Below are 25,464 nucleotides of genomic sequence, written 5' to 3' on the forward strand. Positions count from 1 at the left end.
GGAAGGGAGGGTATAAACAGATCATGAAAACCTGTATTCTCGTAAGAAATCAGCAGTCCGATAGTAAAAATCAAGAGCATGATGGGATAACAGGCAAAAGACTCCAATTTAGAGGGAACAGCGCCAGAAACGTAACTGGTTCTTAAGCCCAGGGAACGATGCATGGTGTTAATTAAAAGAAGGATGAAAATGACAGAGATGCTAAACTGACATTTGCACCTATCAGTTTGTCGGTTACACTGTGGCTGGCAAAGGTGTAACGAAGCGGTGTTCTCACTTCTGTGGAGAAATCTAAAACTTTCCAAATACGGGCAGAACAACTGGCAACAGATGGTCTCTGGCCTCCAAAATCAAAATGCGCATGCTCCTTGCCCCAGCGGCTCTGTTAGGAACGAATCCCACAGCTGTATTTACACTTACATGAGGCCACATACGCACATGGCCTTTCCCTGCTGCCTTGTTCCTAAGGGTAAAAGCTGGATATAATCTGTGCACGCATCAATATACAACTGCCTAGGTCCATGATAGCCAGTCCTCTATGGATTGTGTGGAGTGTGTGGGGAGTGTGGTGTGTGGAATACCACACACCCACTGTAAAGGAGCGGAGCACTGATACATAAGGAAGACATGTACAAGGAAAAACTCACATGTCATTACCATGGTGAGACAAAGCTGCAGTTTGCATGCGTGTGTGTTACATACGCTCAGAAGGAAGAGTTTAAAGGATACTATCAGTGGGTAGCTAGATGATTAGCTGGGGTCTGTGAAAACCAGCAAAGACTTGTTTTTCGGGCCACACTTCTTTTGTGCCTTTTAAAACCTGTGTGCATTGATTATACTACTTAAAAAAAATTAGACAATAATAAAAAAATACTAATATTCATTCCCAAAGAAAGGTATTTGAAAACTCCTCTAATGAGCCTGACTCTTGGACGCCCTGAGAAACAACTGAGCCCAGTCATTTACTCTCAGTTTCAAAACTGAGACAGACAGAGTCAGTGATTAACTCCAGCCGCCACCCCCTCCACCCTGCAAATAAATAAAAAAAAAAAAAAAAAAAAAAAAAAAAAAAAAAAAGAACTCAATGGCACCCCTGTTATTCATTACTTCCTCTTAAAACTAACTCAGACTCACACCACTTTGTCCAGGCAGGAGAATATCTCAAGAACCTCGAGGGATGGAAGTCAGAGTTTACAAACTACTAGCCTCCAGGAAATGAAGAAGAGATACAACTAATACCTTCACAACAGCCCACACCATGCTTTCCCTGGCCTTGAAAATCCAGTCACTATTGCTGATGCCAAGAAGAGCTTGCTGACAGGAGCCTGGTATTGCTGTCCCTTGAGAGGCTTTGCCAGAGCCTGACTAATACAGATGCAGATGTATGCAGCCAAACATTGGACTGAGCATGGGGTCTCCAACAGAGGAACTGGTAAGGACTGGAGGAGCTGAGTGGGTTTGCAACCCCCTAGGAAGAACAACAGTATCAACCAACCAGACCCCTCCCCCCACCCCCAGAGCTCCCAGGGACTAAACTACCAACCTAAGAGTGCACATGGAGGGACCCATGGCTCCAGCCGCACATGTAGCAGAGGATGGCCTTATCTGGCATCATGGGAAGGAAAGCCCTTGGTCCGGTGAAGGCTTAATGCCCCAACATAGGGGAAGGTTAGGGCACTGAGGCAGGAGTGGATGGATGGGCGGGTAAGGAAGCACACTCATAGGGTCAGGGGGTGAGGAGAAGGGATGGGGGGGTTGTGGAGGGGAAACTGGGAAGGGGGATAACATTTGAAATGTAAATAAATAAAATAATAATATAAAAATATGAAGAAAAAAGAAAGGAAAAGAAAAGAAGAGAAAAGAAAAGGCAGTCACAACCTGAAGAGCCCAGTGTCCACAAGCCTAGGCTCATTTAGTTCCCTGAGATGAGAGGTCTGCTTTCCCTGCCCACTTTAAATTATAGGCTCACTCGCCACTGGAATGCTGGTTCTTACTATGTTACCGTCATATAAAGGACACTGAGGAAGCATTACTTACACTCAAATTAAATCCTACAAAATACCAAGTGCAGGGGAGAAGCCACAACATCTAATCATGTTTCACCAGTTTTAGAACAGATGATATGTGTGTTTTCTACATAAAACAGTTCTATAAGTACATAGGTTCATATGTGGAAAAGGTGAGAAAGAAAGAAAAAAATAAGTATTGTGGTCCTCATGGGAAACGAGGAGAGGAGGCATGTTCTGTATAGGGACACGCTGGTAGCATTTCAACAGCTTGCCCACAGTTAAAGAATATGACACTGTGACCCAGGGAAAAAAAAAACCTTGCCATTCAGGCTCATGCAAGAACTAAAAACTAGCCAGCTGCCCTAAACTTTCTTGTATTAGAATTATGTAAAACAACCAAATCAACAGCATGGCAGAGAACTTACCCTATAGATTCGATCTGTGCCAAACAGCATGAAAGAGGTGCTGTGTTGGAAAGCTGTGTGGCTGGCAACGCTGTTCAGTGAGGTCCAGGGAAAGCCTGACACAGCCAGCTCCTGGGCACACCCAGCCCAGGTCCTCCAGCAGAGACGCACTGACTGCTCAAAGGGAGGTGCTCCAGGAGTCTTCTGAAGCTGTAAATTCCCCCGGCAGGCTCCCTATGGCCAGACAAGCTCAGGAGCACTGGAAGCTGCAGAGGAAAAGAAGAAAGAAATCTGCTAAGCAGAGGAGGAGATCGTTGCATTTCTGTGTTGGCTGAAGGAAGCATACTTGACAGGCTTCTCCATTGGAACCATAAAGTGGCATCCCATTAGCAAGAGAAGCAAGGCCGGAAAATCTGAAATGCTAATATGCATGTGTTGAGGTCAGAGAGCTGCGTTGCTCTTTAAATATTTTTATAAATGACACAAACCCAGTAAGAGGTTAGTAATTCAAAGTCAAATTGCTTTAAAGCCCATATGCCACCTACTCTAAACCATCCTGAGACAGTCAAACAGAAAATGGCTATGAATATTATTTCATACGCTAAAAAAAAGAAAGAAAGAAAGAAAAAGTCTGCACAGTATGAAGGATAAGACGAAGTCTCCCTCCCTAGAATGGTGGTCCCTACTAAAGATAACACTATACCAGCTAACTGAGTTCTTGAATAAGTATTGAGAAATTGCTGGATTTGGTCCACCTTCAAGCAACATTCTCTGTTAGCAGATAATACAGTTCAAAGACTCCTAAAACAATGGTGGGGACGGAGCACAAACGGAAGGGAAGGGGCTCCAGATAACTAACGAAAAACAAAAAACACCCAAACTCCCTTTTCCTTTAGGAAGACATGAAAAATACCATTTGCCAGAGGAAGAGGAAATTTCTATTAGAATCAAACTTTCCCATTCAGATCGTTAGTCAAAGCACCAGACTCCACGCTTTCTGGTTTTTAACCTCAAGGAAAGCTTTGCCAAGAAAGCTCTTGTGTAAATAAATCCCTGTAGAAAACAAGCCTACAATACAACATTCCTAAATAACCATGTGGAAAAGAAAACCTTCCATCTACCCTGGAATTCAAGAGAAAAGTTTCGCAGATGCTATCACATCATGCCACGCTCGGCTTAAGCTGAAGATCTCAGTCCACTTGAAAGAAAAGTTTAGACACACCCAAAACAAGACACATTTAAAAAAGATCTCTCTGTAGTGGCATCAACCAGAAATTGGCCATTCCCGGAAATCACAGGACAAAGCCAGGGTAATGATCATTCCTCAAGTGGGGTACCTTAAAAATATTCTTCTCCCACAAACCCTTGAGTTTCAGTGGACTGTTGAAATTCTGGTGCTTCTTTGAGCTTCTGGTGCTAGGGAAATATAACAAGTTCAGAAGAAGGTTGCTTTGTGTGCTTGGTCTGCGTTTTAGGAGTGGGTTAGCTGAAGCTGTTTACTGGCCTGTCAAGCTACTAAGATATCATCTACGGGTCAGCGACTAAAAACACGGTGCTGCTGCAACTGTGGTTGGTTCAGATTAGCAAGAAGGTAGTAAGTAGTAGTAGTTAGTAGTAGTAGTACTAGTAATAGTAGTTAGTAGTAGTACTAGTAATAGTAGTTAGTAGTAGTAGTAATAATTTAAAAAACTAATAAATGATAAATTAATACTGACATTTCTTTGTTTCTTGTTTAGCCTTGCAATTCTCTGTTTAAAAACCCGTGCTACCGAGTGCTACTTCCTGCCCTGGGCTCCTATTAAACTGCTACCCCTACAACCTGTTGTCTTTACCACATGGAATTCCTTACTGTCCTTCAACAGTGTTACATTCCCGTCCTCCATTCAGCCTTCCCTACTGTTGCATCTTCCAGGTCTTTCTCATTCAAAATTTTGGGTATTTACGGTTTACATCGCTCAATATGGTGCCCAATTCTGTGCTGTAAAGTGGACTTATCCCCCAAACTAGTTTAAAACCAGATGCAGGTTACATATTACATTCTTCCTTAACAATACTTAGTATACTGTTGGTGCTCAAAAGTTACAGGATAAGAGTCAAAAATAAAATTTAAGCATAATTGAATGTTTATTGTCAAATGTTCTAGGCTATCTAAAGACCTGTAGATTGAAGTCAAAACTGTGATGTACTATATGAAAACTATTTGATGAAGGGGTTGGAAAGATAACTCAGTAGGTAAGAGCACTTGTTTCTCTTGTAGAAGACCAGGGTTTAGTCCTCAGCACCCACATGTTGGTTTATAACCATCCATCACTCCTGTTCTAGATGATCCAGTATCTTCTTCTGACATCCACAGGCACCAGGCACACAAATGGTGCACACACCTACATTCAGGCCAAAATTCATCCACATAAAACGAATACATTTAAAACACTAGATAAGTAAAAATAAAAAATAAAAAATAAAAAGTTTGCAAGAATGGTAAAGTAAAGAATTCAAGTGTTGAACAAATCCTGAATATCTAAGTCATCAAATGTCCCATGTTGAAACTATCTGCCTACACATAACCTTCATGTCAGTAAGCAACCTGGGCAGAAATGAAAGGCAAACAAAAACGGCTGTCTTCAAAACCTTGAGCCATTTCAAATATAATACAAACTAAAGACTTATGTACTAATTAAAATCTGTGCTATAAGATAATTATATAACAAATTGCAACAACTTGAACTAGACTTTTATTGAGGCCTAAGTTTTCTTCTTAAAAAGTTTGGCCAACATATTTGCTTGACTATGAGTTTTAGCCACTGGCAGCTAACCAAGCCATGTGAAAACCTAACCCATAAATCCTGACATGTTCCTGTTAAGGAGGGGAGAGTAGCCTCAAGGAGGGAAAGAGAGAAATCCAATCCAACTTTCTGACTGCAATGTTGGCTACTTAACATGGTGGTATGTTTGTTGTACTGAAGTTTAAAAGAGCATGATGGGATTTAGAAGTCTATGCAGAACACTGGCACTAGAAAATGAGCTAATGCAGAGAACACTTACAATTAGAAAAATACGCAACAGAAAAACAAAATCAGGACAAGTCTCAACTCTTTCATTAAAACCGTATCTATGACTTCTAGCAATCTTGGCTTCCAAATATTGAAAGTTTCTGTCTTTCTTGAAACAATCTCATACCTGTGCATTCTACCCATCTAGCCATATTATCTAAATAAACTACAGAACTTATTAAACACACTAGGTAAAGAAGTAGGATCTCATATGAGAACATAGACTTGGAAGTAGGCAAGCTGTGACCTTCCTACATCATTTAACCTTTCTCAGCTTTTTCACCCCATGAAACAGTAAATATAAATAGCTCTCACCTTGGAGAGTTGCTAGGAATCTAGCTTCGGCTAGACACTCGGCTCTGACACTAGTTAATCACATTATTTTTGTTGTCCGACTTAATCTTTATCAACTACAGCAAGCATGTATGGGAGTACAATTCCTGTCTTACACATGAGAAAGTCACATTCAGACACTCTAAGTTAGTGACCACGTCATGTTTCTAATAAATGGTCAGACCAGAAGTCATATTTTTCTGACTCCAAAAGTTTATTGCCATCAACTTAAACTGTCTCTTGATTGTTTTTGTATAGAAATGTACAACTGAATGTCCAGAGATGATTTTCTTAGGTTCCTTTTTCTAACTGGGTAAAGTATCACGGGTTAGGAAACTATAAGGCCTCCCAACTCCAGATAATAGCACTAGTCATTTGCATAACAAACTCCAACGCAAACGTACTGTGGGGCTTAGAGGTGCAACCTTCAAGACTCCTTCAAAAATAATCTACTCTGGCCGGTAAGTGAGAGAGACAGGTCTATCCTACCATTACTAGTAGAATTAATTCTGGATAGGTAAAGAAGGCAGAAGGACATTAACCAGTTCCTAAAATCCCCAACAGCTCAATGAAAAAAGAAAATGTCTGTCACATGCTCTGAGCATCAGCAGCCCTAAAGGACTGAGAAGGAGATGGAGAGTGGCCAAAAGTGGTCCATCACTGCTAGACCAATGAAAGGGTACAGGACAGGGCGGATGCTTCCTTACTTTCAAAATCTTAACAAATTTTAATCTCTGGATTTGGGGAGGAAATATGGGTATTTCTTAAATTTAAAAAAAAAAAAAAAAATCATTCTTAAATTGTTTCCAAACAAACCAGATATGGTTGCATACACCTGTGTCACCTCAGCTACTCCAGAGGCTGAGAAATAAGGGAGTGGGGGGGTGGGGGGGAGGTTGAGCCAGGGATTGAAGACCAGCTTGAGAACCACAATATAGACCGATCTAATAATAATGATAATGATGACAAGGATGACAATGATGATGAAATCCAAACTTTTCTTTCTCGTGGACATGTGAAGACACTGTTAAATAAGACAATGTACTTGGTGATATTTACAAAGGATTATGGCCTATAAGAAATATTAAAGTCTGATAGACGCTTGCAAACATTACTGAATAGTATTCTAATACCAAGCAAAGTGGAGCCTACAATCTGCTTTTATAAATAAGAGTTTTACTGGAACAGACACATGTGTTCATTTTACATATAGTGTGTTGGCTGTTTTCACACTGAAATGGCAGACCTGATAGTTGTGACAGAGTCCTTATGGCTTGCAAGGCATAAAATATTTACTATCTAGCCCTTCGGAGGTAAAGTTTGTTGACCTATACAATAACCTACATTCAAATCCACGAGCTACGTTAACAGTAGTACGCATAGCTGAATGTTGAAGCTGCCAAGTTAAAGATGTATTTTGCTTCTGAAACTTATTTCTTGGAATGCCACATTTAGTATTTGTATACAGTATGCTATGCATATAAACTGATTTTATTTGCAAGGATGACTCACCAAGACTAGCAGACCGGGCCACAAACACACACTTATAACATAGCAACAGCTACAAGCAATCGTGACCAAGTCTCTCCTACGTACCTCTCCTGCTCTGACTCCAAAAAATGTCAATCTAGCCAATCCTTCAACCCACGGGACTCTTTCAGTCTTGCTTCACATTGACATCAGCAGATACCTCTTATCTACTAACGCCTCTGTGTTGACTCTTTTAAACTCCCATAGAAAAATTATAATGCATTTTTCTATTCCTTTGATAACTGATTTTTCTTAGGTTCTGGAAAAACAGATATAGTACACTACTATCCAAGAAGTCTTTGGGAAGAATTCAATCACAGAAGTGCCACCGTCCCTCCAGGTATATATCTATGCACGAGTAGAAAACGAATATTAGATTTCTAAGAGGAGAAGAAGAAAGGGTTAGGGAAAGATGGCACAATGTAAAAAATAAAGTAAAATCTCCAGGGCATTTTAAGGTAAACCATAAGTCTGCCCCCAGCCTATAGACCAGCCAAAGATACAATGATGGCTGTATACTCCCAGGGACTTGAATTAAGGCCCAACTATCAGAGAGACTCTCCTCTAGAATTTAACATATAATTTGGCTGAGGAGGGGGACTCATGGTGGATTACTTAATTACTTGGTGTAATTAAGTACCAGACTACACTTCTGAAGATAACCTGCTTATATTTTGTAACCTCCAAACTCTCCACTGAAGTGGTTTGGCGGTCCATCAAAATCCTTTTCATTTGTCCAACCAAAGACCCATTTACTTGTGCCAGAAACATAAAGAGGTTCAAGGATGAAACTTGAGGGAACAAAGGCAACAGGCCATAGTAGAGTTCCAGGCTTCCACCAGAGGCCTGCACTGAAGCCCAGCCCTGCCAACCCTCTGTCACATGGTCTGACCCAACAATTCATGCAGCAGTCTCCTACAGGCAAAGCCAGCATCCCAGCATGGTGGCTTCCCTGCAGAGTGGCCACATTTGAAGGCTATGGCACTCAGTGGCTCATTACTACCAGCTTATTATAAACTCAATACTTAGGGAGGGAAAACAGGTAACAATGAGAGCCGCTGCAGTTGGGTTGTGAAAAGGCTGAGACCTGACTGCTTTGATCTGTGGTTGCTGTATTTAAGTAGGTATTGTAAATGGTTCCACACAAAAACCTGAGAAGGGGCACAGGAAAGGCTGAGAATCCAGTAAGCACCAGAAGAAGCACAAAAGATTTCTTAAGACCCTAAATAAGACCAGAGCTGGAGGGATGACTCAGTGGTTAAGAGCACTTTCTGCTCTTCCAAAGGACCCTGGTTCAGCCCCAGCACCTACAGGGCAGCTCACAACCATCTATAACTCCAGTTCCAGGGAATCCAACATCCACTTCTGGCCTCCATAGGCACCAGGCATACGCATGGTACACAGACATGCATGCAGGCAAAACACTCACACAAATACAATAGAATAAGTTAAGTAAAGTAACCATAATAACAAAGATTATAAACTAAAATGGAAGCCCATCCCCACCCCAAACTTCCCTCCTCACTATTGGAGGAGGTGTGACTTCAGAGAGGAAGAGAGTCTGGCAAGACAGAAAGACACCCCTCACAGGCAGTCCCCTCAGCTCACTCTTCGATTCCTCCCCATTCCTAGTCTCTCCTCTTATCTGTGCCCAAAGGTGGCTACTTTTTTAATATGTGTGTTTGAATGTACCTGCGCATTCTCCCAACCCACTACCCTTGAATGGAACCAGACTTTTGACTGGTAAGCAGATTCCTTTTCAGAATGGTGGGTTGCATCCCACCCCAGCTCCACCCTCCCCAACAGAAGGTGCCCATGTTTTAACTGTTGACTCACCACCGGAACACAGTAATCCTTGATGATTACCTTCACACATAACAACATCCAGGCTTTCATCAGCCTGGATCTCAAAGCACCTTCACAAAGAGTTCCCCAGTGATGCCACCCACTGGGCCAGGACCAGATTTTCTGGTTTTCTAATGGGGTGTCTGGCATTTTGGATCTGCTCAGCTTTATTCTGGGGTGCTAAAGAAAACCACTCCAGAAAGCAGGGACGTTCTGCCTCCAACATCTTGCGCCTATCGCAAAAAACACCTGGTCTAACATCACAGTAGATTGAAATCTATAGGGTTTAGGCAGAGTCTAAATTACAGAAAAAACAAATGCACTCACAATGGCAAACTCATACTTGTCCTACCTAAGTTACAGACCCAAAGCAGGGACATAAAAAACCAAAAGTTCCTAAACCTCCTTACCATATGTACGTCAGTTACTAACACAGATGTTCATCAGGTCACTTCCCTAACTAAGCTTCGACAACAATGACTGGAGAACAGTTCAACGTTCTATCCTATTTGTTCTCACTGGAATCATTATCTGCCCACAAGCGTATAGACATATAGACATTCCCATGGCTATTAAGGCAACTGACCCTATGCCAAGAACACGAGAGTAAGAGGGGGAGGACGGAAGTCTAATAAAGTTAAAAATAAAATATTGAACAGCGATTTATGCAACCTTGCTTTTTGCATGTGTGTGTTCACCTCCTGGTAATTGTGTCAGACAAGCTGTAGACCTTGTAAGTAGCTGCCAGTCCTGTAGAGAACAATCTGAAACAACTACCCCGCAAGCCTCTTGATGAAAGACACAGCCTCAAAGCTAGTAGCGTGCTGCCATACACCCATGATCCCAAAACTTAGGTTGCTAAAGCAGAAAGCTTACTCCCAGTTCTAGGCTAGCTTGGGGCTATAAAATGAAAAGCGCCCTCTCAAAAAATAAATAAATAAAATAAGGAGAAACATAAGCTCTTTGTATCATTTTGTTTGGTTTGCTGTTGTTTTGAGACAGGGTCCTACTATATGTCTGGCCCCACTCCCTGGCTCCTCCAGTCTCCCAGATGTGAGGATTATAGCTGTATTAGCTCACTTCACTGATCTTAGGCTTTTATAACTGGGTCATATCCTTTCCAAAACAAACCAACAAGCACTCATCAGCCCTCCGTACATGAGTCTACACAAAATAAAAATCAAAAATCTATGGTGAGGGAATCTATGGTGAGGGAAATCTATCTACCAGGAGGGTGGGGGAAAAAATGAAGAATCAACCCTGCATCAACCACTGATTGCATAGGTATGTACCCAAGTCCTCCTCCATAGGAGCCTTACATCTCTATAGGATTACACGTCTTAGCAAGGTCTGATGGAGCAAGCACTGAACTGATAACCTAATGTTCCTCTGAGCCTGTGTCATGTGATTCTGGGAAGTCACTCACCCTCTCTGATACCTAATGCCTCTTACTATGAACCTCAGTATCCAGAGTCAGTAAACTCCCCACTAGCTCAAAGCTTCTCTACTTAGATATTCCTTTTACTATTGCTAGCAGGACTCTTTAAGAATTACACTAAAAAGGGATACTCTTTAATTAAAGACGGTTTTCCAATCTTCTCCTGTACCGAGGATGGCAACAACCCACTCGTTTAAAAAAAAAAAAATGTAAAAACATTTTTCATGTAACGTGGCAGTTCTTAACTCAAAGATTTGCTTGGAATTTAATTTGCTTACCAATTGAGGGATAAGTGAACAACAAGCTCCAAAAGAGATGTAGAAAAACTGGATGCCTGCCGGATTCAGCCATGGACAGGCATAAGAACACACGCAGCAGCCCAAAGCTAGGCATTATTGATAACTCAACCACCTGTGTCACTGGCTGCCTGGAATGACGTTTTCCTGGAAATCTGGCAAAGTCCACTGCTTCAGACCAGCTTCCGCTTCGCCTGCTGCAGCCCCAAGTCCACAGCTCTCTAAGATCCATGCCCTCTCACCAGCACTCTGATTCTCCACTCCCATGGCACTCAGAACGGTCTTCACTATCTCAATTCCATCTCCGTCTCCATCCCCCTTGAGTGTTGGTGGACTACTGATGGTAGGTGGTATTTTCACCTGTGAAACTTCGGGAACCGTCTTCTAAATGACGACGGCTCCTTAACAGATGTCGATGAATCAACTGGTATCATTTGATCATTTGATCCATGATCAAAGCATGAGGAAACCGCCAAAAATATAAACGACGAGAAAGAGTTAAGCTAATGGCAAGAAGGGAGTAGGTCTTCTGGAATCCTCTTTTAATGTCGTCTTCACTTTTAAGTCAAAGCAATACATACATACAATACATACACACTTTCCAGTGCTAACTTACTGAAGTGAGCTACAAGTAGGTATGAACACTAAACATATACAGTCACCCATGGCTTCCACTCACACTGTAGAACAAAGAAGTACTGTGTATTCTAGCCGGGCTTAATCTTTCTAAGTCACAGAAGAGGGCAGGACTGGGAAGCAACCCTCAGACATCATGCAAACGATGCAATGTTACTGGAAACTAAGACGCTGTCAGTAAAATTAAAAAAGGAGATGCCTCATCTTACAAGAAAACTGCTCTTTTTTTTTTTTTTTCTTTCCCAGAAAATTAACCTTGAGATGGTCATTTGGAGCTATGCCCCATACGATTCCTGCACCCGGGCCATCTCTCATTGGCCTCCTTCCAATGTGCTTATCAAATTGGAAGGAAAGGGTCTGCAGTGAGAAAAGTTGTGGTCTTCCTTCTTTTATACTATGGATTGTAACTAACAACACCCCATGTATTAAAGACATGGCTGCCAGTCTGTGGCCCTATTAGGGGTTCATGGAATCTTTAGCGGGGGGGGACCAAGTGGAAGGAAATCAGGTTATTGGGGCACATATCCTTGCAGGGGACATCGGCACCTTTATTTATCCCCTCCCCTCATTCCAGCACCGGCAGTGAACACACCTCTTCCATTCACTGTGTTCCCATCAAAACCAACCATGCTACCTTAAGTCTAAACACAGAATAAAGCTGTGAGCCAAAATAAACCTTTCTTCTTTAAGAGCCGATCTCTTCTGGTATCTTGTCACAGCAAAGGAATGCAGATTAACACATGGTATAACAATGGTATGCTCATTACAGTTTTCTCCAACAGTATACCCTGTGCTGCCTGTATCTGTACACCAAAGGAGGGCTATAGGCTGGAATAATTAACATGGGACAGCATCTAAGAAAGGACTCATGAGACATTGGGAGACAACTGAAAGAAGGGATGGGGGACCTATAGCTTATCTACCAGAGTTGGGAGAAACCCCTCCGGACGCGTTGTTAAGTTCCAATGATACTTCAAAGAGAAGATAATATGGGTGAAAGGCTAGAGATAGGCCTATTTCCAGAATACATGCTATTATAAAGACTGCATTATCTTTACTACTTGAATACCCAGCTTCCATATCTCAAGCAATTTTATATCAGTAACCAGAAAGCACAGATGTTTTTTTCCACACTTTAATTTCATGCCATTAAGCATTCAGTCCACTAACAGAATGACAGGCTCTTGATTTGAGGGTTATTATTAATTAGGATAGTTTTGCACCCAGCCTCATTTTGATAGATTCATCTTTAAAAAAAAAAATGAAATATGCCTGCTATGGGTGACATTCACACTCTTCATCACAAGCCTCCGGCTTCCACACCTGTGCTTAATTTACATCAGCACAAGCTGAAGCATTGGCGTTCTGGTCATTTGCAATGTTGCAGCTCTGAAGATGCATCTTACCTGACAATTGATAGGAAGAATCTATATTTACCATCAATAACCCAATTCCCAAAGGCGACAGAATGACTAATGTAAATTCGCCCAGGGCCTTATGCATGCCAGGCAAGGGCTATACTCACAGTTCAGAACCTCATTCACAGAGTGGTTTGGTTTGACTGACTGCTCAATTGTTTGAGACTGTTTCATTATGTATCTTGGGCTGTTCTTGAACTTACTGTGTGACCATGACTGGCCTCAAATATGCAATCCTCCTGTTACAGCCTCCCACATACTGACATCACAGGTATGCATCACCACAACTAACTTCACAAAGGTTTTCCTATCATTCTTAATTAAAATGATTTCTCTTTGTCCAATGATTTAAAAAAAAGAAAAACTTACATGCATTTGTATATACTGGTTAGTTTTTAATGTCAACTTGGCATAAGCTAGTGTCATCTGAGAGCAAAGAACCTAGATGGAGAAAATGGCTCCATAAGATCTGGCTGAAGGCAAGCCTGTAGGGCATTTTCTTAATTAGTGATTGATATTGAAGGATCCAGCCCATTCTGTGTGGGGCCATCCCTGGGCTGGTTGTGCTGGGTTCTATAAGAAATCAGGCTGAGCAAGCCATGGGGAACCAGCCAGTAAACATCACTCTCCCATGGTCTCTGCGTCAGCATGTGCCTCTATGTTTCTGTCCAGTTTGAGAGTGTGTGTGTGTGTGTGTGTGTGTGTGTGTGTGTGTGTGTGTGTGTGAGAGAGAGAGAGAGAGAGAGAGAGAGAGAGAGAGAGAGAGAGAGAGAGAGCTTTATGTTATACCTGAGTCTAAGAAGAAACACAAGAGGTGGGGTATAGTTCAGTGACAGAGCATTTGCCCAGTACATGCAAGGGCCTAAGTTTAATCCACAAAACCAGACAAAATGCAATATTTTAATTCAAGAAAAACTAGAAATAATCCGTTATCCCAATGTTTCCCCAGGTGCTAACGCTCTCAATGAAGTTCTAACAGAAAGAATATAACAACTAACCAGCACCATCTGCACAAGTTGGCTTCCTACATCCTCCAGTTCCAGATGCCCAGAGACTATCTGAATTTAGTAGGTGGAAGAGGACTCAGGCATGGATTATCCAAAACAGCAGAGTCATTGGACATGGAGCCTGCTGGCCCTTCCCAGTGGCTATGTGGGAACAGGGTGAGTGACGCAAAGTGGAATCTCATTGGGATAGACAGGGCAAAATACAGCTCATACTTTCAGAACTGTTTCCATCGAAATAGGACGTGAAGGGCTGGAGACATGGTTGGGAACTTGTACAGCTCCGGCAGAGGACCTGAGTTGGTTCCCAGCACCCATGCTGTGCAGCTTACAACTGCCAGTAATTAATCTCATCTGTGGCCTTTGTGGGCACCTCACTCACGAACATATACCCAAACACATACCTAGCCATATATATACATACATACATACATACATACATACATACATACATACTGTGGGCACCTCACTCACAAACATACACCCAAACACAAACCTAGCCATACATATATACATACATACATGCATACACACTGTGGGCACCTCACTCACGAACATATACCCAAACACATACCTAGCCATACATACATACATACATACATACATACATACATACATACTGTGGGCACCTCACTCACAAACATACACCCAAACACATACCCAGTCATACATACATACATACATACTGTGGGCACCTCACTCACGAACATATACCCAAACACATACCCAGTCATACATACATACATACATACATACATACATACATACATATAATTAACTCTTTAAAGACAGGACATGAAAGTACGATGGATACAGAATGGAAATAACCTTAGTAGTCCCTGTGTTTATGTCTCACTACTGTCAACAATTCTTAGAATAACCCGCTGTCTGTTTCAGATGACTAAGCCCGAGTCCATTGCATGAGCATTTGTCTCTCTTTCTTGCCCTTCTACTTTTTAGGTCCCAAGGGGGAGTGTTTGTCTCTGTGGTTTTAAAATGGCTCCTTTTCTTCTAACACTGGCAGAAAGGAAAGGGCTAGCTTCTTAGTTTTAACTTTGAATGCATCAAGGGCCAGTGGCAGTCCCTGGAGTTTGAGCTGAAGCACTTTCCTTTCTTGTGCCTGTACTGACCTGCAGCCAGGCTTATTTTAAGACAAGACACACCACTGGTTCTGAGTCTCTTAGAACTTATCGCCAGCCCTAAGCTGGCTTAACACACCATGAAGCTTCCTCCCATTGGTATGTTCTTTGTTCACATAAACAGTGTGGCCACAGATGTGTCTGGAAACTCTTTTATTTTAAATATAATTTTGGATGGACTTTCCAATCGCACACACACATACACACACATGCACGTACACACAATACACTCATACACGCACATACATGCATATACACACATACATACACACACATACATACATACACATACATACATACATACTCACACTGAATTATGAGTGTTTTTTCAGTGAATGGCATGGTCTGAATGTTTATGGCATCCAGAAAATTTACATGCTAAAATCTATTCACCAGCATGGTAATATTAGGAAGTAGGCCCTGAAGCAGCAGACTAGATCCAGAGTGAGGGGCCTCACAGGATCAGTGATCTCTTAGAACTTATCGCCAGGAATGCCGATAGAACTTATCCCTGGAGCTGCCTTTCCATTCCTACCATGTGAGCACACAGTAAGAGCCTCATGTTTTGTTTTGTTTTCCAAGGAAATGGCCAGCATGCTGCACACTCCTCACCACAACTCCTTCTCCTCCCTGACACCAGTTAAAACCCAGCGTGAGCCAGACAGCCTGGGTTAGAATTCCAGCCTTGTCATTTGCTATCTTCAAGGCCATAGGCACTAACTACTACATGGTCTTCATTTCCTTCATCTGTAACATTAGATTAAACCTCATGCCTGCCTGGCACAGTTAGTATAGGAATTACGTGAGTTAATACATATAAAGCCCTCAGAACAGAGCCTGGTAGGAAGAAGCGCCATTTCAAGGTGAGCTATCGCCATTACCGACACTCCTGTGACCATAACCTTGACCTTTATAACACTTATTTCCTTCCTTTCCTTAATAGATTTCATTTTTACCAACTTGGAGGAAAAAAAAAAAAAGCTGGCAGTTATTCCAACCTGTATCTGCTCACTTCTCTCAGTCTGAGAGCCATGGCAGAAGGCATGGAAAGGCAGGTGCTGACTCAGCCCTACGGGCTCATCTGCGCTTCCACTATGAATAATAAATCACCTGGCAATTCTCACAATGGACTGCAACCCAGCTCTGCCCACAGCCGGGCTAAAAACAATGGCGAAAGCAATGATCCCTCAACCAGGCGTGTTTACCAGCAGAATAAAGGCAACCCTTCAGATGAATAACCACTGTGTGTGTGTGTTCCTATTCACGTCCCTGGTTCCTATTCAAGTCCCCTGGCATCAGCTAGCAGACAGAGAACTGAAACCAGAGCCCCACCAGTCAGCCAGCCAGGTCTTCAACACACGCTACCATTCTTCATCAATATGGACACACACCCATCTACCACAGCAATAATCTGGACCCATTTAAATGTCTATGAAGTATAGAAAGGAAGACAATCACATCTGGAATTCACCCAAGCTCTTGAAACATACAAAACTGACAGTGACATGCTGACATTTAGACAATCTGCACTGAAGAGCTATGGTGACGTGTCAAAGGGCATTCACCATCTAATATTAATTACCCACGGGTCACATTACCTCAGAGCAGCCCCTTTGGTTTGCCGTCTAAATAAAAACTACAGGAGGAAAAAAGTTCCAAGCTTTTCCAAAGATGCCTAACATAAAGGTCCTGTCTAAAAGAGCAGTTTGTTCACAGATCTTATTTTGCCATCTGTAGTCAAAAGATAAACAAAACCACGCTTGGCAATGCTAGGCCTCTTGGTGTAGCCTGCAAGTGGCCTTTGAGGGAGAGGTTTACAGCAAGAAACCTTGAGATAGCTCATAGTCAGAAAACAGATCCTGTGAAAGGAAGGATTCCTTAATTATCTCTCCCTCTGTATCTAATCTCAGTCTCTTCCTGGCTGATTTCCTGGGCATAAATGAATAAGCCTCCTTACTTAAGTGAACATATCACCAGGTATTTTCCTCAGGATCTACCTCCCCTAGTGCTAGCCATGGGGTTCATCTGGTGAAGAGGGCCTAGCACCAAGCCTGAGGATCAGAGTTCAGTCCCTGAAACCCACATGGTGGAAGGAGAGAACCAACTCTTACAACTTGTCTTCTGCCCTTCACAAGTGTGTCGCAATGTGTGTGTATGTACACGTACACACACACACAAACACACACAACACATACACACAGCAAATAAAAATATTTACCAGAACAGAATCATCTCCCCCAGAGTGCTTAGCTGTGCACCCTGTTCTCTTCAACTGCTATCCTCTGACAACAGAAAGGCTTAATTAAACTCTTGGGTCCTAGGTCCCCATCCTCAGGCCAAATGCAGGGGAACATCCATTTCCGCTGATGTACACTACAACTGTGTGTCAAAAATATCCAACTGTGGTCACAATATTTTCCTTCCAGATTTTGCCATGAACATGAAGAGGATTCTCTGTGACTGGAAGTTTGTTCCTCAGACTTTATGTTTCTTTTACCAACAAAATGAAGCTAAGGATGCCAACTTCCCAGAATCTTCAAAACAGAAATGGGGCAAATTAACCCAGACTACCTACAGGCCACAGGTATTCAGTCACCTCTTTTGAAGAGATAGGAGTACCTGTCCTATCTCTTCAGTACTGGACATTTTTTTTTCCTCCTTTGGAAATATAAGGGCTTTTGAGGAAGTATGTTCTCCTCTGAACAGAAAGCCCAGTGTGGAAGGCACCTAGGGTTTTGTGAGTCAAGGCTAAAGAACACAGAATGAGTGCCAGTGAGACCAATGTTTGACATCATTCTATTATCTTCTAAAATGAGACAATATGGTAGTTTTTTTTTTAAATTATTACGTGTGTGTGTGTGTGTGTGTGTGTGTGTGTGTGTGTGTGTATCTGTGAGTGTATTCACACACACATCACATGTACACAGGCCCGTTTGATACCACAACACACTTACAGAGAGGTCAGAGGACAACCTTTGTGGGCTAGTTCTCTGGTGAATGCCCAGAATCCAACTCGAGTAATCAGGCTTGGGGGGGTCAGTGCCTTTACAACTATTAGCCATCTCATCAGGGAGACGATATTTTCTGTACTATGTGCTGTAAACAGGGAGATTCAATAATACTGGGAAGGGGACACAATGTAATGTGTTGTGTGACTCTTCTATCAAACTTTAAAGAGTGTAACTTTTTAATAGCATTTACATCCATTTCTATAGTTAACAAATTTAAACTAACCCAGACAAATAGTTTAAAAACTGCCAACCAACTTCATTCTACGTGTAAACATTAAGGTTTAATCAGATGTGGTTCAATTTCTGGAACAGTGAACATTAAGAGGGGCTCATCATGGAAATTGTGCAAAAGAAGGAGGGGGAGAATGGAGGGGAAAGGACTGGGGATGATAAAGAGAAAAGGGAGGAGGAGGAAGAGGAGGAGGAGGAAGGGGAGGAGGAGGGGGAGGGGAAAGGAACAAAAGAACCGCCCCCCAGCCAATCAGTGATAGCGGCTGCTGGCTGGGAATACTTCCTCCCTCTTTGCAGCTGTCGTCTCCCGCAGTTGGCAAGAAGCACTGCCAATCTGGGACTGGCTTCCAGTGAGGACAGCATTGTTTTATTGGCTACTTAGGCAGTGCACACACCATTAATGGAGTTTTTATCTCCCCTTTTTCCTGTCAGTACAGAACCAGCCAGTCTGACTCTGTTATTATCATTAAGAAAGCTTTTTCTCCCTCCCCCAGACACACGCTCTTTAATCCAAACAACATCTGGGAAACTCCTGCTCTATCATGTGGAAAGGAAACAGACACAGAGGGAAAGGTGAAAAAGTACAGCTCCAGACACCGCTGAACAACCAATAAATTCCCAACAGGCAAACTTCTCTTGAGCCACCCTGAACTTCTGAAATGCAGCTGGTCTCAAAAAGAGAAGGGACCAGCCAGTGTCACTCTGAACTGTAGCAAGACTATCGCCATTTGGACATGTAGTGTTTCTATTTAAAAAGAAAGAAAAGAAAGGAAAAGAAAAGAAAAGGAAAGGAAAGGAATGGAGAGGGGAATGATGTATTTCCTAAGAAAAACAATTTTAAATGAAAATAATATTTAGAAGATTCTTTTTTAAAGTTTTTTTTTCCTCAGAAAGGGTAAATACAAGGACTGTCTATGAGACATCAGAGTGAATCCATCACTAACATAGGAACTAAAAGGCCTCAGTAAACCCAGATAATACATCCTCTTGCCATGGACCACTGTCTCCTTTGCAGCTGAAGTGCCCTTTTCGTTAGATCTTGCTCTGAGACATCAAGTCCCTACGGGAGAGCCCACAAAGCCAACCACACTCCAGTTCACACTGGTAGAGGACCTTCCAGTCAGTCACTCAGCCCCTGGTCCCTTTCCTCAGTATTGCTGTCTGGAAAACATACACACCCTGCTCTCTACTGCATGCTCAAACAGGGCTTACCAGGACCCAAGTATAGGTCCCTTCAACACTGATCTTAAGTAAAAGGAACCTAAAGATGTAAGACATCCAACACACAGGTGCCAAGCCGTCCCTCCCGCCCCTCCCCCACTCTACAGTCTCTCTAACGCTCTACAAACAGCCGTGTAAGGTTAGAAGTGTTTACTTTCTCAGAAATGCTCCTTACCCCAAACTGAACATCTGAGTCTCAGCAAAAGTTAACCATTCACTTTTATTTTATTTTTTTTTCTTATTGTTTCCATTCAGGAGAAAAGAGGAAAGGAAAGTCACTGAGTGTTTGAGCTACAGGCTGGCGCTCTCTGGAAGCTGTGCCTAATGACAGTCTCCATAAGGTAACGTGATCCTCTCACAGTGGGAGACTTGAGTAAGCGCTGGCCTCTCTCGGCTCTCCACTTTCTATTGTCCCACCCTGCAGGGCCAGCTGTTTCTGACAGCCAAATTGCTGCATGCTAAGCAATGAATGCTGTCAGGGAAGAAATTTTCATCTCTATAATGCATAGGCCTCCGTAGACAAATTATACAGCTTATGGTGCTGGCTGCAGGATGCTGCTCCAGGCTTGAAGTGCTGCCAAAACACAGCCTGTCCTCCACAATCCCCAGCCCCAAGCTGACAAGACAGTCACCAAAAATGAATCTGAATGGCCACAGAGAATTGGAACATATGTTTTCAGAGACCAACACAACCTGTGGGGAACAGCCCTCTCACACCAATCTATGATATACTGGTAAAATGTGAGCGCTCACCAAGCTATCTCATAGCACAGATAGAGCCACCAAGCCATAGAGCCACCTATGATACCTTGAAAAAGTCAGCAGCACATCCCCCAGCTCCCTGCTTCTGGGGAAAGCTAGACTTACCCAGAAGACATCACTACTTCTTAAAAGGCAACAAAAATGGAAGGGACTCAAAAATAGTGCTCATTCGTGATAAAGAAGGGTCTCAAAGTGTGCTTTACAGAATCATTCTGCCCCAGCTGTCCAACCCACAGCCCCACTTTTCCAATAACAACTCCTGAGTCTAACCAGGGATACCAAGAGCTCCTTTTCAGAGTCCGTGCTGAGGGACTACAAGCAGGATACACAATGAATTAGATCTGGGGTGGGATGTGACGTAGACTGACCCACCCACAGTGACTTGCTTTACTGGAACAATTAGAAAAGAAAGTTTGGTTTTCTCAGGATGCTTGAATGTGGGAGACTATCCCATAGCACCCCTGCCACCTTAAAGGGAAATCTTGTCTGAGAGTGGGTCTGACAGAGGAAGAATTTTCAGCAACAGGAGTGGGGGTAGAGCAACAGGGGATGGGGACAGGTCCTGGGGATACTACTTGTTGAGCATTGGTCAGCCCAGATCTGAAGCAGTCATTCAAGGTCACTTTCCCTGAGCTTTCTAGGCCTTACAAATGCACACTAAGGATGGCCGCTCTCTAACAGCATCCAAATACACCTTTTACCCACACCTTTTACCTCAACATGAGAACCGGGACAAAATCAAATGTCTCTTTGAAGCTCTTCCATCTGCTATAAGCTGGAAATGGAAGTACAGTCTAATTCAGGCCTTTCTGTAAAGCGAGTCTAGGTGTCTGGCCTGAATTCATGGAGAGATGAGCCAGGGAGACTCAGGATCTGCATTTTCCTTTGGTGTTACACATCTTAGCATGGAACAAGTGGCATGAAGAAAACCGCCTGGAACCTAGCATGTAGGCTTTAGGTCTTCGATCCCAGCGTTTGCATGGCTAAAGCATTAGAGACTTCAGAAGATTAAAGCCAGCCTACCAAATTAAACCCTGTCTCTCTCTAAAACAAAAACCCTCAGTTTACACAGTCCTTGTCAGCAAGTCCAGCCATGGGGAGTGTAGGAACCCATAGAAGCCATGAGCAGAGCAGTAGAGAGGACAGCTCCACTTTGCTGGACACTTAGGTCAATCACAGCACAAGCACCTGAATGTCATGAGCTGCCAAGGCCATCACTCACTGTATCCTGCAGCCGTCCACTTTATCATTAACTACTGTCTGGCAGACAAGGGCAGGGTCCAGGTCAAGAACATCCAGAACATTGAGACAGAAGGCACATGCAGACTAGGGTGGACTCCCGGCCACTCACAGCAAACTATAAATATCCTCGTGGCTGCAGGCCTGGCAGAGCCATAGTTCTCTCCCCTGTTGGTTACAGAAATACAGCCAGGACTTTCTCCCAAGAAAGTCAACGCAGCAACCAGGCGTGGCAAAAACAGGAGATGTACACATAGCCTACTCAGCACCATAGTAGGTCTTGTGTCTAACCCCGCATCTTGTCCACTCTTGGCTTCTGATCCACCAAGTCTTAAATCTCAGTTTGAAGCTGAGAATAAACTATACAATCTAAATATGTACGGTGCCACTGGAAGGGGCAGAAGAGGAAAAAGACCAACCTTGCCCTTCTCCTTTAAGATAATCACAGAGCCCCAGAGTTTATTTGGCTTTTAGGAAGAAATGTTCTATAGACATACCCCTGGTTATAAACATTATTTTTAAAAATAAATAAATAAAACAGAACGACCACAATCCAGAGCCAAAGGCAACACTCCTTGTGTTGACCAACCAAAGTGCTGCATACACTGGTGCTCCAAAGTGTGGACAGATTTCCTCAACCAACTTCCTGCCCCTAGCAAAGATAATACTAGCAATAAACTTCACGGAGTACAGAGGGTATTCTGGGCCCTTTGAGTTCTCTCCCTGTCCTACCCACACGTTCATCCATTTTCCCACCAAGATGCTTCAAGTATCCTCCCACTTCCAGTACAGAAGCAGAAACGATAATGTACTCTGGGGCTAAGCAGAAATGATATGACCCACAGGAACCTTTCCGTGAAAATGTCCACTCAGGGCAAGGGTCTGTTGTGAAGTCACCTGTTACTAGAGACTCTCTGTGAACTCCAGGTTTCCTAGTTCAAAGGACAATGTGTTTAGTCACACCACAGTTATAGAAGCCCCACAATACAGAATAAACCTCTTGGGCTTCAACAGTCATTCCTTAAATAATTTTAGGCTGAGGATTGCCTAGTATGCACAATGGCATGGGTGTGAGCTTCAGCACTACAGAATGAGGTGGGGGAAGTAGAGGGGAAGGGGGAGGGGGGAAAGGAGGGGGAGGGGGAGGGGGAAAGGAGGGGGAGGGGAGGGGGAAGGGAGGGGGAGGGGGAGGGGAGGGGGAGGGGGAAAGGAGGGGGAGGGGGAAAGGAGGGGGAGGGGGAAGGAGGGGGAGGGGAGGGGGAGGGGGAAGGAGGGGGAGGGGGAGGGGGAGGGGGAAAGGAGGGGGAGGGGAAAGAGAGGGGGAGGGAGAGGGAGGGAAAGGGGGAGGGGAGGGGGAGGGAGGGAAAGGGGGAGGGGAGGGGGAGGGAGGGGGGAGGGAGGAGGTGGAAGGGAGGGAGGAGGATAGGGGGAGGAATTTAATGCTGATCAAACCATTCTAAACCAGACAGCTCCATTGAGTTTGGACATAGAAGCCTTGCAGGAAAGGCTAGTGGAGTCTCAAAAGAGCTCAGTGTAACAAGTGGGTCAGGTCAGAGAGGCAACTGGTTATGCCATTCCCCTTTCTGCAAAGTAACAAGATATATACCCCCAGCCACTGCTGTCATGACTGACAGCCCACCAAAGTCAGAGTCTTACTAGAGGCAGTTTGTAACATTCCCAAATCATTTGCCTCTGCCTCTGCCTCAGCTTCTCCTGTATAAGAAATACTAGCAGACACAAAATTCTGAATGCCCTCAGGTTTGAAACATTGCCATGCTAGCGATTTATCTACAAAGTATTACCCTTAATCCTCCCAATACACACCATGATACAATGAGTTATCTCCTTTTCACAGCTAAAAACACTTGAGGTTCACTGTATGTTATGTACCCCTCCAATATCACACCGCTAAGGTGTGGTAGACCAGCAGGCCGGCTCCATATTGCCTAACAGTCCAGGCCATTTGGTCCACTGTATTATATGCAGCCTCTGCATTCCCTCTCCACTGGGACACCTCAGCACAAATTAATACTTCATGGGCGTGTCTATTGTGATAGAACACTGTCACTCTAAGTAATGGTTACATTACAAGGACTTTACTAGTCACTGGATTTGTTGGATTTGTCTATTATAATAAAACTTAAGGTGAAATTGATCACTAAATATCAACTTGAAAATGCAAAAAAAAAAAAAAAAAAAAAAAAAAAAAGCTACAATGAATCACCTTCAAAGGCTTTGTTCAAAAAAGTTACAGTGTCACTTTAAGAGGATCAGAATGGCCCACACCCCTTCAAAGTAAGACTGGGACAAAGGAAAAACAAAACACTGATAGCTTTAAAATTAAACCAAATAAAGCAGAACATAATTAGTAAAACAGCCAAAGACCCGTGCTCCCAGGAAAACCATCCACAGCATCTCTGCATGCAGAGAAGCAAAATGAAGCAACCGTCTCCTATGGAGGCCTGGCTGGCCTCCCTGACCCCAGCTTCCACTGAATGGTGGATCACCTTCATGTGCCTGCAAGCATCTTCTGGGGATGGTGGGCAGGATGGTATATTCCCACAATCCCCACACTGAGGAGGAGGATGCCAAACTTCACTAGAAAGGGTTCTAATGAAACTAAAGACTTCCAAGAGGTAGATGTGACAAATTCTCAAGTAACCATGACAAGTCTGCCAATAGGCCTCAAACTTCATCCAGCAGACCTCCGAAACTCCGGCCCTAGCCTGCTTACCAGGCTTTTCTCTGCTCATCCACTGCAATATCACCTCTGATCCCTTTCCAGACTCTCGCTGAAGGGCTGGGAGACACAAGGGGCAGCTCCTTGCTCCTACCAAAAAGGAAGACAAGACATTAACAAAACAAACAAACAAAAGGTGATGTAGGTACCCCAGTCAAAGAAACAATCCATGACCTCAGGCTAAGGTGGTGTGGGTGGGGTTATTAGTGTCACCTTAAAGTTGTGTCCATGTCCTATTCCTAGAGCATGTGGCGCATCCTTATTTGTGGACGAAGCCCCCTAAAGGTTTGGGTGTTCAAGGCTTGGACCCCAAATAGGGTTCAAAGTTTTGAGATATGACCACAAGTGCTGATTTCTTCAATGGATTAATCCATTGATGGACTCACAATTTGATGCCATTAGACTGCAGTGTAGAAACTGAGTTTAGAAGTAACCAGCTGTTGGCTTCTGGACACATGAGCCAGAGTCAACCTTGCCCTCTTTAACTTGTTTCTCTCAGGTATTTGTCACAGCCACAACAGGCCTGACATACACAGAGCTTATTTGGAATAGGGACTTTACAAATTAATTACGCTAATTAGGTTAAGGACCTGGGGCTGAGATGATCTAGGATTATTTGTGTGGGCCTTAAGTCCTTACAGAAGATGCAGAGAGAGAAGGAAAGATCCTGTAAAGAGGGAGGCACGGACTGGAGTTATCCAGTCGCAAGCCATGCAAAACTGGATGGAGCTGGAAAGAACAAAAAAAAGGAATCTCCCATTGGGCACCAGGAGAACAGCCCTGATGGTAGCAGCATCACCTCACACTTCAGACTCCTATAACCACAATAGAGTTGATTCCTATCACCAGAAGTCATCAAGTTTGCAAGAGATAGCAAGGAAGATGGCCTTTGGAATAAGAAAGAGATGGGACCTCTAGCTTATAAGCTAGGGGAAGAAATGGCGAAGGAAGAGCCAAGCTGGCCAGGGAAAAAGCCAGGGAGAGAGGCTGGCTGCACCAGCAGTAAAAAGAAGACCCAGAAGCTCAAAGTGCTCCTACACTAAAGAGCAACCTGAACGTCAATCTTGACTCGGTCAGTTTTATTAGCTAATGGGGACTCACTAGACATGCTCCTTCAAGAAAATAAATCCACAATGTGCTGTGGTAGAAATATCAATA

General features: G+C 43.3%; 1 protein-coding gene across 2 annotated transcripts in view; it reads right to left on the minus strand.

Annotated features, from left to right (window-relative positions):
* The window catches only part of Acvr1 (activin A receptor type 1), a 119,959-nt gene that overhangs the window by 66,469 nt on the left and 28,026 nt on the right, over window positions 1-25,464 (minus strand). Inside the window, exons 2-3 of one of the 2 annotated variants that reach the window (XM_034495428.2) lie at window positions 24,301-24,396; window positions 2,435-2,679 (exon numbers count right to left, since the gene is read on the minus strand). The gene's annotated coding sequence lies outside the window, so the exon portion shown is untranslated. The remainder of the gene's footprint in view (window positions 1-2,434; window positions 2,680-24,300; window positions 24,397-25,464) is intronic. The other variant, XM_034495429.2, reaches the window with a different exon arrangement.

Source organism: Arvicanthis niloticus, chromosome 2, assembly GCF_011762505.2.
Source record: "Arvicanthis niloticus isolate mArvNil1 chromosome 2, mArvNil1.pat.X, whole genome shotgun sequence".
Taxonomy (NCBI): domain Eukaryota; kingdom Metazoa; phylum Chordata; class Mammalia; order Rodentia; family Muridae; genus Arvicanthis; species Arvicanthis niloticus.